Genomic DNA, 14,747 nt, shown 5'->3' with positions numbered 1-14,747 from the left:
GCAAAACCATGCCAGATAAAAAAGATCCTAAAACAAAATAAATAAAGTATCAAAACAAAAAGCCCTTGAATTTTGCTGAAATGAAATTTCAATTATAAATAAGAAGGCTTCTATTTACTTGGAATGAACAGTGTCCTCTTTGATATAATAAATACATTGACCAGTAAGTCTTTGGCACGTTGTGCTAAGTACTTGAATTTTAAATTAATCGCTCTCTGCAAAAAAAAAAAAAAAAAAGTATAAAATTGCTCCCTGATGTTCTTAGGATAAAGTGAAATATGCAGCCTAGGCTAGCAAGCCCTGTGTCCTGAGTCCTGCCTCCTCCTCACATTTTCCGTCCCTGTTCCCGGTTTCACTTTCTTCACAGGACTTTTTTGTGTCTCTCATCTTCACATTTATTTCCCCACATTTTTAAAAAAAGATTTATTTATTTGAGAGAGAACATGAGTGGGGTGGAGCAGGGGAGAGGGAGAAACTGACTCCTCGCTGAGCAGGGAGCCCCATATGGGACTCGATCCCAGGACCCAGGCATCATGACACCAGCAGAAGGCATACACTTCACAGACTGAGCCACCCAGGTGCCCCTCCACCATTCTAAACCTTGTCACTGAAATATAATATAGGTGCAGAAAATTGCATTTAGATGAACTGCTTGGTAGATTTTCCAATCATCATGAGCTTAAGAAATTTATTTTTACTTATTTATTTATTTTTTATTTTTTAAATTAAAAAAAATTTTTTTAGAGTTTATTTATTTATTTGACAGAGATCACAGATAGGCAGAGGCAGGCAGAGAGAGAGAGAGGGAGGGGGAAACAGGCTCCCTGCCGAGCAGAGAGCACGACATGGGGCTCGATCCCAGGACCCTGAGATCATGACCTGAGCCGAAGGCAGAGGCTTAACCCACTGAGCCACTCAGCACCCCAAGAAATTTATTTTTATTGTGAAATCTACATGACATCCTGTTTTACAATTTAGTGGCCTTCAGGACAGTGGCACTGTTGTACCACCAACACCACTACCCATCTCCAGAAAGTTTTCATCCATCTCAGCTGGAACTCTGTCCCCAGGCAACACCAGTCCCCTCCACCCCTCCCCAGCGCCCCGGAACCAGCATTCTACTGTCTATGCATTTGATGCCTCTGGGACCTCCTGCAGGGCCATGGACTTCTTCTTCTTCTTTTTTTTTTTTTTTAGATTTTTATTTATTTATTTGACAGACAGAGATCACAAGTAGGCAGAGAGGCAGGCAGAGAGAGAGGAAGGGAAGCAGGCTCCCTGCTGAGCAGAGAGCCCGATGCGGGACTCGATCCCAGGATCCTGAGATCATGACCTGAGCTGAAGGCAGCGGCTTAACCCACTGAGCCACCCAGGCGCCCAGGGCCATGGACTTCTGATATGAAGTGGACTGCCCATGGCCCTGAGACCAGACACAACGTGCCTCTCATTTCCTTTTACTGGTGTAAATTTATTAATGTCCAGCTGTGCACTGACAGTCCCCAGCCAGCACGGGTGCCTTGAAGACTGTCCTCATAGATTTTTCTCTCATTTCCTATCATCACCGGGAGAAACTGCTCTGCCACTCATGTTTCAGTGTCAGATCCTGGTCTCTGGGATGAGTAACAGGAGCTGCTGGCTTCCCAGTGAACTGCTCCTGCCTGTCACAGTAATCACTGGATTCCTTCCCTTTAAGTGGATTCGGTTAAGCGCTCAGCAGTGGTTTGAATGCCATCTCTTAGAATAAATTGAAGCCACATTTGAAGGATGCTGTTTCCAATAGTGATGATTTCTGAATTTTTCTTCTTCATCTGCTCTGAAAGGCTTGCTCCCTAAATACGAAGGTTTTGTATTCAAGCATCTCTGCTTCGAAGAAAAATGTGTCAAGTATGCAGTTCTGCCTCGTTCCTGCCCCAATTCCTTCCTTAAATCGGAATCCTGTGTCGCTGAGCCAGGAACATCTGGAACTTTTTAAAGACCTGTTTCATCCGGGAGAAAGGCAGATCTGGTTTAGAGGGTTTCTGGAAAATGAAAAAAGCAGAATCAGAATTTGAAAAGATTGGAGTGTGTTGGGAGAACGTGCCCATGCCTTATTCTAGAGCATGAGAATCGTGAGGACATTTGGTTTGGTGGAAGCGGGCAGTCCTGCAAGTGAGGTCCTACTCTCGCCAACACTGCATAGAGCCAACCCAGTAAGCGGTCCAGGTGTCAGAAAACTGGATCACAATTTTGTCGCAGGAGTAGGAGTAGACAGAAGAGAAAGTGTATTTCCCTCCACTTTAAAGTAACAAGGACTAGGACCCCTGGGTGGTTCAGTCAGTCAAGCGTCTGCCTTAGGCTCAGGTCATGATCCCAGGGTTCTGGGATCAAGTCCCACATGGGGCTCCCTGACTCAGCCGGGAGTTCGCTTCTCCCTCTCCCTCTCCCTCTGCAATGCCCTCTGCTGTTCCCTGCTTGTGCACACTCTCTCTCTCTCAAATAAATAAAATATTAAAAAAACAAATAAAGTAACAAGGACCAACGACCTCAACCCCCCTGATGTGTGTGTGTGTGTGTGTGTGTGTGTGTTTAAAGATTTTATTTATTTGACGGACAGAGATCACAAGTAGGCAGAGAGGTAAAAGGAAGCAGGCTCCCTGCTGAGCAGAGAACCTTATTCGGGGCTCAAACCTAGGACCCTGGGATCAGGGCTTGAACCGAAGGCAGAGGCTCTAACCCACTGAGCCATCCAGACGCAACCTCTCCCTACTCCATATTTTGAAGGAACTACTGAGGATAGATGAAGTTTCATCGGCTCAAATTACGTTTTCAACTCAAAGCGCCCTCCCCTTATTATAAATACGCAGCCACGCCCTGTGTCACGTGATTTTGTGTTATCTCCCCCCACTGGTATGGATGGAGTATCTGTCCATCCTTGAGTGGTTTTAGGCTTTCCCATGTAACTTGCTTTGGCCAACAGAATATGGGCGGAAGTGAGAGCATGCTGTTTCACCCAGCCCCCTTGTGCTGATGCCATTGGATGTGAGAAGAGCCTGCCTTGGGGAACTGCTGATCCTAGGAGAATGAGATCCGGTCTCAGGGAGCAAACCTGAATCTGAGCTGCTCTCTGGAGCCAGGCTGACCCACTGCCTGAACCTCGTTGGTCTCTAAATTCATGAGTAATCAAATATATGCTTGTGGTAGGCCACCAAGTTTTGGGGAAGTTTGTCACAGAGCAGTATTATGGCAATGGATGACTAATGCAAAGACCAAAATGCAGAAGCAGAAAGCAAAAGTTTAAATGAAGCAGGCGCTTGATGCCTAGGGAGGGAAGGAAGCAATGGTGGGGTCTGAACAAAGAACAAGTAGGGAAGGGCTTCCAAGACGAATAAGGTGAGGATGAAAGGCAAGGAGTATTGGGGCCACCGAAGCTCCTTCAGATGTTGGGATGGGCAGTGGCATCGGGACAACACACACAGACACACACACACAAACACACACACACGATCTAGCCCCTCTGTGCCTTTGATCAGCACTGAGCTTTTCTGGTGTCATTGTTCAGTGTTATCTGAGAGGTATCCAGGGAGGGAGTCAGTGTTGGATTCCCAGGAAAGTGTAGACTCCCAGTTTTAGGGTCAACCTGGGCTCGTGGTTGCAATATACGGATGGAGTACTAATGGAGTTGGGGCATGTGAGATGTAAGGACAGAACTCTGGTGAGTCAGTATTAGCACCACCGAAATGGTTTTTTTTTTCTTTTTAATTTAAATCAGTTAATTAACATATAGTGTATTATTGGTTTCAGAGGTAGAGGGCAGTGATTCATCAGTCTTATATAACACTCAGTGCTCTTTCCATTTCATGCCCTCCTTAACGTCCATCACCCAGTTGCCAAAAAATTTTTTTTAAAGATTCTTATTTATTGGGGCGCCTGGGTGGCTCAGTGGGTTAAGCCTCTGCCTTCGGCTCAGGTCATGCTTCCAGGGTCTTGGGATGGAGCCCCACATCGGGATCTCTGCTCAGCAGGGAGCCTGCTTCCACGCCCCACCCCCGCCTGCCTCTCTGCCTACTTGTGATCTCTTTCTCTGTCAAATAAATAAATAAATAATCTTTTAAAAAAAAGATTCTTATTTATTTATTTGAGAGAGAGAGAATGAGAGAGAGAGAGAGCGCATGAGAGGGAGAGGGTCAGAGGGAGAAGCAGACTCCCTGCTGAACAGGGGGCCCGATGAGGGACTGGATCCTGGGATCCAGGATCATGACCTGAGCCAAAGGCAGTCACCTAACCAACTGAGCCACTTTTTTTTTTTTGGTTTAAGATTTTATTTTTAAGTAATCTCTATACCCAACGTGGGGCTCAAACTCATGACCTCGAGATCAAGAGTTGCACCCTTTACTGACTCAGCCAGCCAGGTGCTCCTGGGATGGGCCCTCTGAAGCACATAGGTCTGGTGTGGGCTGGGGTCTGTAAGGTCCTGTGACCTTGGGGAAATTACTTCATCTCTTCAGACAGAGATTGAGAGAATGGAAATACTCATTGTACCTACCGCACAGGCTTGTCCCGAGGTGTGAGAGGCATTGAGCCCCCTCCACAACGCCTGGCACAAAGTGAAGCCCTCCATGGATGAACACCAATGACCATGCTGCCATTTTGTAACAAGAACTGATATCCAGTGTTCGGTAAGGAATGGACACACCTTGTTTTTCTGAGCCTAGATATTTCATAAAGACAGGAGTCCCATCCAATGGATTATAGCACGTGACCAAGTCCTGCACTCTCACTGGTGTCCTCTGAGCAGAAAGCAGGTCTCCCACCACTTACTACTTTCTGCTTCAGGCTACATCAGCCCAAAGCCACTGGCTTTTCACTGGCTTTTGTTTTCCTCTTCTCTTTTCCTCAGGGAAGTCTGTTTATTCTGAAGCTTTGTAGGGGAGAGCAAGGTGGAGTTCCACCTGATGCAACGCAGAGCTCAGTGGGATGTCCCACCTGACCACCAGCTTGGGCTGTGAGCGACTTTATTTTCTAGATGGTTCTTCCCCTATGAGCTGGGTAACCCCTCTGTCACACCTCCGCTGTATAAAAAGGATCAGATGACCTTTTTTCACAACTTCAGCTGGGGTATTTTTAGCTAGACTGTTCTCTAAACCCTAACTTGTGTTTAGTTTCCTAATCTACCATATATGATTGCTCTAGTTCTGTCTTGGGCTCTCCTTTTCCAGGGGGAGAATTTCCCAGATCAGTGGGCTCCCTGCCCAGCCATTCTGACATTTTTTTCTTCAAGTCTATGTTGAGGAGCCCATCTGCCCCAGAAAGCATTTGCTTCCCATAGGCAGTCCTTCCAGACGCTCTTTATCTTTGGTCCTGTTCACTACCTGGGTTGGGGACACAAAGGGATTTAACAGCTCTCTTCACAGAGCGTGTGGTGAGCAGGGTGAGGAGGATGACTTTCCTCCCTCCCCAAAGGCCTCTGGCTCTTCAACAACCTGCAACAATGAAAATCGCTTCTACTGTTTTCTCTCCTCTCTCCTTCCCCAAGAGAACAGGCCAAATGCTGCTCAGTTCCTCTTGCATCCGATTTGAGTTTGTATTTCATTATAGAAATCAGTCCTAGCAGGAAATGCTCTTAACAGAAGTGCACGCTTGCTGGCTTCTTACCGTGTGCATGTCATTCTAAGTGCTTTGTGTGTGTTTATTCATTAAGCCTCTCCATTACCTTTCAGAGTGGGTACTGCCATTATCCCCCTTTAGAGATGAGGAAACTGAGTCTCACAGAAGCTGAGTAGCTTGCCTCTCCCTCCCCTCTCTTCTCTCCATTGCCTCCCAAGGTTGCTGGGAATGCATTCCATACCAGTCAGCCTCTGGGCTCAGAGTGGGGTGGGGACAGTGGGGAGTGGACCTGGAGGGGCAAAGGGAGGATATGAGGGTACAGAGCACAGACTACTTTCCGCCTCCTTCTTCCACTGGGGGATCTGCAGGGACCATTTTCTATTGGGTCAAACCTGGTATTCAAGGAATTCCACAACAACCCCATCAAATTCAGCTTTCTCCCCTCTGGATCTCTAGAGAACAGGCCTCACACTCCATTTGCTGGTATCCTTACTCTGTGTGTCTGTTTTATATATTGTATATGCTTTTTTTTTTTAAGATTTTATTTATTTGACAGAGAGACACACAGCGAGAGAGGGAACACAAGTAGGGGGAGGGAGAGGGAGAAGCAGGCTCCCCACTGAGCAGGGAGCCCCATGCAGGACTCATCCCAGGACCCTGGGGTCATGATCCCAGCTGAACGCAGATGTTTAACGACTGAGCCACCCAGGCGCTTCATTGTATATGTGACATATATTTAAAAATCTTATTTGTTTATGTTACTCCAATACCCAGGCCAAGGGGACTTTTGTGCTTGTCGAGACAAGCACCGTCTCCTAGGCAGTCTGGCAGCTTAAGATGGGAACAGCCTGGCTGGTAAGGATATGGCAAATGGACCTCTCCCTGCTCAGGGCACATACTAAGAAGGCTCTCATGGAGCGGTGAGACTCTCAGCTCTGAATCTAGAGAGACTGGGTTTACACTCCAACTTTGTCACTTACTCCTTGGACTGCTACTTCATCCCCTGGAGTCTGTCTTACCTCATCTGTAAAATGGGGATGGCTCTTACAGCGTGGTTTCTATTGTAAGGATTAACTAAGATCATGAAGGTGAAGAGAGTGGCATATCAGAGGCCCTCCCCTATGGAAGGGGCTGGGCTCTACTCATCTTTTTTAAAAAAAGGTTTTTATTTATTTATTTGACAGACAGAGATCACAAGTAGGCAGAGAGGCAGGTAGAGAGAGAGGAGGAAACAGGCTCCCCACCCAGCAGAGAGCCCGATGCAGGACTTGATCCCAAGACCCTGAGATCGTGACCTGAGCCAAAGGCAGAGGCTTAACCCGTGAGCCACCCAGGTGCCCCTCTACTCACCTTTGAATCCCTGTCCCTAGCACACGGCCCTGCGTGTAGCAGGTTCTTGGGAGCGGTTTCCTGACCTGAATGGATGGTGAGGCCCTTTGAGGATTTGGGTGCTGGTAGTGTTAGCGGGTTCTGAGGTAATTAATGTTCCCTCTCCCTCATCTCTGCCAAGCCCCCTTGCGTACCCCTGAAGGTCTTCGAAGGTGATTGGGTTTCAGTAATCCACTCTGCCCCCATTTTCCCAGCGCCCTCTTTGTCTGAGGCCCTGTGATGCCTCAGCCTGAAGGCAACAGTGAACTCTCCGGCCCCTTGTATTTCCCATGGCCTGGCTTACACTGCCCTCTGCTGGGTGTTTGCGGGACAGACATGTTAAAGGAGGGTTTGCCGTGACTTTTTCTTGACATTGGAGAAGAGAGGCTCCCCTATAGGGGCTGTTTGCAATGCGTAGTGTTTAAGACCCCCTCCCCAATTTAGCTTGCAACTCCTGAGGCTTACCAAACACAAGAGGCTTTTTACCAACGTCCCCGACCACTCTGGCCATCAGATAATGCCATCTTCCAAGGCTCAAATTTCTCAGGCACTTTGTGTCTGGCCTTGGCCAAAAGGAACCAAGTAGAGTTTATCTGATACTATTCCCCGTCTGGTATCTGGTTTCTTCTGAGTCCCTGGGCACCTACTTCTTAGCGCTGTCCCAGCTGCCTTCAAGGGTTTGGGGTCACAGGAGGCATCAGAGCCAAGCGAGAGAAGGAATGGACCCTCCTTAGCTGGGGCTTGCAGCCGCCTGCTCACCCACCTCTTACACCTCCTAGCCTTCTGTCTGTTGTCCCTTCTCAGAGCTGATCCCTGCCCAGGTCCGTGAACACGAAATAGGGTCCTGCAGGGGCGAAAGACGGGGCCATCTCCCATTGACCTCGCTGTGGAACCTGCTAGAACCTGCTAGAAGTATACGCCAAAGCCCTAGCTGAGGTCCCAGCTGATGACCAACATATGTCACCAGACACGAAGCAGGAAGCTCCAGGCACCTTCTGACTGCAGCCTCATGAGAGACCCTAAGCAGGAACAGCCTACCTTACCCTAGCCAACCCCCAGAATCAGGAGATAATAATGATAGTTGTTTAAAGCCCCAGAGTTTGGGGATGATTTCTTATATGACCATAGATATCCAGAAAAAGTGGTTTATTAGGATTGTGGGATCCTGGGTATCAACACTGTTTTTCTATATTTTCCAAGATTTCAGCAGTAACCATTTATTTCTTTTATAATTGATTAGAAATTGTTATTGAGAATAAAAACATGGGGGCACTTGGGTGGCTCAGCGGATTGAGCCGTTGAGCAGCTGACCTCAGGTCAGGTCACGCATGACCTCTGGGTCCTGGGATCCAGCCCTGTGTGGGGTTCCCCATCACCCAAAAGTCTGCTTCTCCCTCTCCCACTGCCCCTCACCCTGCTCCTGCTCTCTGTCACATAAATAAAATCTTTAAAAAAGAAGAAGAAGAAGAAAAATATGGTCTAATTTTTTCCACACTTCACCAAGGGAGAAATTAGGTCTGAATTTGAATTGAGGGACTTAAACCAGGCTTGGGGAAAAATTTTCCATGCAAGATTAATTAGATGCTTAAACGCATTAGAGACACATTCAAGTTGGTATGATGGAAAGAGTGGTCGATTCCGAGTGAGGAAACTTGGAAATGAATCTTCGTTTTTTTGTTTTTTGGTGTTTTTTTTTTTTTTTGGGTGACCTTGAGCAAGTCCTTGCTCAAATTCAGCTTTCTATTTTGAAAAATGCAGCTGGCTGCTTAGGGAAGATAACATCCAGCAGGGCGCCTGGCCCAGAAAAGTGGTAGGTGATCCTGCCTCATCAATGCCAATTATGAACAGGCATCTGCGAGCTCTGTGCACGGCCCATCCTTCACTGCCACCCGAGGCTACAGTTCCAATAATGAAATCTGCCTTTGAGAAAAGCCACAATTCTTAAAAAAAAAAAAAAAGAAGAAGAAGAAGAAGAAGAAGAAGTCCAGCAACCCTGAGCGGCCCTCGAAGCGGTCCAGGCCTGCACCGCCCGCCCTTGCTGGCTGGGGGTGGGTAGCGCGGCTCCTCCGCGTACCCCGGCGCGGACCGAGGGCGGAGGAGCGCGGGGCTGGTGTCCTGGCAACCCCGGAGCGCGCTTCCGCGCGGGAAGCCAGCAGCCCTGCTGCGCTCTCGCCCTCGGCTCGGGTTCCTCGCCCGCCCGGCGCCCGGCAGTTCTGCCGCCGGTTGGTGCGTTGATCTGGCCGCATCCTCGGTGGAGATCTCTGCAGAGGGAACGGGTGGAAGCCCGGGAGGTGGAAGGGGAAGGAGCACATGGCGCCGGCGGGGCAGTGAGTCTGGGCGGGGGAGAGACCCCCCTGGAACTCCGGGGACGTCCCAACCAAGAAAAGCCCGGGGAGAGGGAGGAACGAGGGAAGCTCTGATTAAGACGCCAACCCTGCCCTCTGGACTTGATGGCCGGTGGACTTCCTCCTTTTTTGCTTTGATTGATGCCTTTCTTTAAAAGGGTCTTTCCTTGGTCTCCGGGTTGCTTTTAATACTTAAAATCAACACACGTGTAGATGAGTCCATGTACCCTGGAAATGGTCCACGGGACTGTCCTCTCCGTTCCATCTGCAGAGCGCCCTGCAGCAGAGAGCTGGCGAAGGCAAGACAAAGGAGACTCCGCCATGACCACAGTGGAGAAGAGACACAGTTGAGTTGAACTCGTCGGGAGGGCTGGGTGTGGATTTGGTCGCCAGATCCAAGTATATACCAAGGCTGGGAAGTTCAAAACACTTCAAGTTTAAAGGGTGGCCAGTTTGCCGGTGTCTAAAAAGAACTCCTTAAATAGTAGCCTTTGTCTGTGTTAGTCCAAGATTTTTTTTTTTTTTAAAGCAGAGTTTATTGGGTTATAGGACAAAGCTCCTGAAGAAGGAGGGACACAAGAGGGTTGCCCCTTAACCCAAGATCGGATGAGGCAGATAGTAGTTCAAAGCAGAGGTTCTTACAAATTACCTCCTGGGATCTTGTAACAGCCCCAGAGGTATATTCCTAATGAATAAAGAGAGCCAGAGGTTTGACCTGCCCAAGGGTTCAGTCAATAAATGGAGAAGCTGAGATTTGACCACAGTCTTCCGGTCTCCCAAACCTATGCCCTTTCGTTTTTCCTTGCTCAGACATTAGATTGGTGGCACTGTTTGTTGGATGGGAGAGCTTGGGTGGAAAGTATGACCCCTTTAAAGAAAGGTTTACATTAGATCATGGATGGTGGCTGAGAAGGATGTGTGGGGGATGAAGGCTGAGAAGGATGTGTGGGGGCCCACGGCCTTTAGAGAACAGGGTCATGGGGCAGAACAGCCACTGTCTCAGAAAACCTTGGAGTGAGTGTATGAGCATTTGTAGGTGAGTGGCCTGCATGTGGCAAAAAGGGAACATTTTAGAATGTTCTGTCTCTGCCCCATCAGATCATAGCTTGGTCCTCGGTCTTTTGTATTACAGATCTCCCATCTCCTCATTCTCCTTCACAAGTGCATGGAGAGGAGGGAGGTGTGACTCTCCATACCCACCTGTAAGTGGAGAGCAGAAGAGCAGAAGGAGTTAGAACCATTAATGGTCCCATGTGGCTAGGTCAGCAAGGAGAAAAAGGGTTTGGGATTCTAATGTTAAGCTCCAGACTTTTCCATAGTTTCCAGGTTGAGCTCAGGTAATGGAGGGAGCTGGGGTTTTAAAGATGGAGTAGAGGGGCTCCATGTTTTTGAGTTAGGGTTACTGGAAGAACACCAGACCCTGAGATCCCCAAAGATCCATGACTTCCTGTTTTGCTCTGTAGGTATGTCCCCTCAGGAGACCACATCTGAGCTCAGCTTAACACGGAGTCCATGGGTTTAGGGAAGGAAGGGGCTCCATGAGCCTGTTGAAGATGAATGCAAAACTGGGGGTGTATATGCATTTTTCCAGGAAGGGGGGCCCATTGCTTTCATGACTCCTCAGGGAAGTCTGTGATCCAAAAAAGGGTTAAAAAACCACCGTCCTGGACCCTCAGGTTGTTTGTCGAGTCAAGAAACGGGTGAGAAACAGAGTGGTTCGTTCAAAAGGTATCCACATTAAGCTAGCTTGGCTAGATGTATATTTTCTGCTGCCAGACCATGCTATTGTGTAAATGAGCTGAGATGACAAGTGTGCGAAAGTTCCTTGGTTATGTAAGGTGTTATTCCTGACTAAAGACATGGAAATAATTAGCGTGAATTCCACAGATGGTACCAAAGAAACAGACTTTCTTCTTAACTCCCCATTTCCCCCTGAATTCCTTTCTAGTTGCCAGAACCTTCTCTCAGTCCTTTCAGTTGAATCATCTTGTATCAGAGAGGTTTAGTGAACTTGTTAGTTTCCTTTTGGTTGGCTGACCGGACATTGAATTTGAATAACAATGATCATGCAAAGTGATGATCTTTTCTAGAAGGATGTGGTTTAGCTTCTCTGTATTACCAGAGCCTCCAGAGCTAGAGAGGTGGGGCAGGTGTGGGGAGCCAGGCTGGAGAGGTAATTGACTTGCTAGAATGACTGAAGTTACTTTACACAATGGGAGCATCACTGTCAGAATGGAAGGAGTCAGACTTGTAATTTCAGCTCTCTTCTCTTTGAGGAGATGCAGAGAGGCAGCCAGAAGCCCTAGAAGCCATATTTAAGTGTCTCCGGGTTGTATTCTAGGCTCTGTTAGTTACTTCTAGGAAGATCCTATAGTCAGCTGTTTGAAGGATGTGCTCTCTGCCTGTTTAGCAGAGAGACTGCTCTTCCTACCCTTGCTGTCAGATAAGCCTTTCCTGTTACAGCAGCCACCTTCTAGACATTTGCTAACATAAAACTACTACTACTACTTCTCCTCCTCTTCCTCTTCCTCCTCCTTGTTCGTCTTCTTAAGATTTTATTTATTTATTTGGGGAGCCTGCATGCCCAGTTGCTTAAGCGTCTCCCTTTGGTTCCTGTCACAATCCTGGGGTCTTGGGATCGAGCCCCACATCGGGCTCCCTGCTCAGCGGGGAGTCTCCTTCTCCCTCTCCTTCTGCTGCTCCCCCTGTTTCTGCTTGCTTTCTCTCTCTCTGTCAAATGAATAAACAAAATCTTAAAGAAATATATTTTTACTTATTTATTTGTCAGAGAAAGAGCACAAGCAGCGGGAGCAGCAGACAGAGCGAGAAGCAGACTCCCCGTTGAGCAGAGAGCCCAATGCGGGGCTCAATCCCAGGACCCTGGGATCATGACCCGAGCCAAAGGCAGAAGCTTAACTGACTGAGCCACCCAGATGTCCCACCAACACAAAACTTATTACTCAAACAAGGAAATATGCTAAATTTGTAGACAGTGATTTCACTGTTTGCGGCTCAGGGTTATATAATATGTTCGAATTTTGCCCCTAAAATTAAAAAAAAATGAACCTAGAAACTTGTGATGCCGTCCATAGCAACCAATTCTTGCTTTGGTGAACTCTCAAGTCCTCTAGTAGCAAATATACAGTTAGAATGTTTACATGCTATGAAAAGGCAACCACTGGGGCCCCTAGGTGTCTCAGTAGGTTAAGTATCTGATTCTTAACTTCGGCTCAGGTCATGACTTCAGGGTCCTGGGATCAAGCCTCACTTCGGGCTCTGGGCTGGATGTGGAGCCTGCTTAAGATGCTTAAGATTCTCGGGGCGCCTGGGTGGCTCAGTGGGTTAAGCCGCTGCCTTCGGCTCAGGTCATGATCCCAGGTCCTGGGTTCAAGCCCCACATCGGGCTTTCTGCTCAGCAGGGAGCCTGCTTCCTCCTCTCTCTCTGCCTGCCTCTCTGCCTACTTGTGATTTCTCTCTGTCAAATAAATAAATAAAATCTTTAAAAAAAAAAAAAAAAAAAAAAAAAAAAGATGCTTAAGATTCTCTCTCTCTGGGATGCCTGGGTGGTTCAGGTGGTTAAATGACTGCCTTTGGCTCAGGTCATGATTCCAGGGTCCTGGGATCGAGCCCCATACCGGGCTCTCGGCTTAGCAGGGTGCTTGCTTCTCCCTCTCCCTCTGCCGCTCCCCTGTTTGTGCTCTTTTGCTCTCTCTCTGTCAAATAAATAAAATCTTAAAAAAAAAAATTCCCTCTCCCCCTCTCCCTCTGCCCCCACCCCCAATGCACTCTCCTCCTCTTCTAAAATGAATAAATAAATCTTAAAAAAAAAAAAAAGGCAACTGTTGTTGAAACTGTTAAGACCTATGGGCAAAAATCATTGTAAGTAAATGCTCTTTTTCTTTTTTTAAGATTTTATTTATTTATTTGACACAGAGCAAGGGGGAGAGAGAGAGACAGAGCAAGCACAAGCAGGGGAAATGGCAAGGAGGGGAGAAGCAGGGTCCCCGATGAGCAAGGAGTCTGATGTGGGGTTCAATCCCAGGACCCTGGGATCATGACCTGAGCTGAAGACAGCTGTTTAACTGACTGAGCCACCTAGGTGCCCCTCTACTCTTTTTTTTTTTTTTTTAAACATTTTATTTACTTATTTGACTGAGAGAGGAATCACAAGTAGGCAGAGAGGCAGGCAGAAAGAGAGGCGGAAGCAGGCTCCCTGCTGAGCAGAGAGCCCAATGTGGGGCTTGATCCCAGGAACCTGAGATCATGACCTGAGCCGAAGGCAGAGGCTTAACCCACTGAACCACCCAGGCACTGCAAGGCACCCCTCTACTCTTGCTCTTATTTCTTGTCTACACGTGCGGATCCCTTCTGCATCCTTATAGATAAACTTCATACCTTTTTCATAGGTATGTTTCTAGAAGTAGAACCACTGGACCAAAAGTGCCATTCTCACAGGATTCGGAGGCTACATATGGCCAAAGTGCTTTTTAGTGAGATGGAGACGTTTCCACCAGCAATGTATAAGAATGCCACTCCTCCAAGCTGAGCCAAACTTGGGTATTTGCAAACTCAAAGCAAATACTGGTATCTTGTTTTAAATTCAGCTCTTTGATTACTAGGAAGGATGGATTTTTTTCCAAATGTGTATCAACGATTTATGTGTGTGTGTGTGTGTGTGTGTGTGTGTGTGTCTGTGTGTTTTAATGAATTACCTAATCACGTCCTTTGCTCATTTTTTTCTCTTTGGGTATTTATTTCATCTAGTAAATTTATAAAAACTCATAATTTGTCATGACTATTAGTTCTTTTTCTTAATTGTGTATGCTATAAACTTTCCCCCACTTTATAGTTTGCTATGGAAGTTTTAAATGTATATGTATTCAAATTTATGCATCTTTTCCTTTATTTTGCCTATATTTGATATCTTTCTTAGAAATAACTTCCCCAAACTAAGATTGTATAAGCAATCAATTATCATTTTTTCAGGTACATCCTTTATTTTAAGTTTTATATTCAAATCTGTAAGTCATCTGGAATTTATCTGCGGATTAACTAATTAATTTATTTTATTTTCATTGCATATGGTTAATTCATTGTTTCAGCAATATTTTTGAATAATCCATTTCTTCCTCATGGACATGAAATGCCACTTTTTTTTTTTTTAAGATTTTTATTTATTTATTTGGCAGACAGAGATCACAAGTAGGCAGAGAGGCAGGCAGAGAGAGAAAGAGGAGGAAGCAGGCTTCCTGCTGAGCAGAGAGCCTGATGTGGGGCTCGATCCCAGAACCCTGGGATCATGACCTGAGCTGAAGGCAGAGGCTTTAACCCACTGAGCCATCCAGGCACCCCAAAATGCCACTATTATATAAAATTTTATTCTACCTACATTTTCTATTTTGTTCTCTTGATTTAGCTGTTAGGGTTAGTGTCAGTACCATCTTGATTATT

The sequence above is a fragment of the Enhydra lutris genome, unplaced genomic scaffold (assembly GCF_002288905.1).
Source record: "Enhydra lutris kenyoni isolate GAN:26980312 unplaced genomic scaffold, ASM228890v2 scaffoldscaffold17, whole genome shotgun sequence".
Lineage (NCBI taxonomy): Eukaryota > Metazoa > Chordata > Mammalia > Carnivora > Mustelidae > Enhydra > Enhydra lutris.
Note: the sequence above shows the minus strand (reverse complement) of the source record.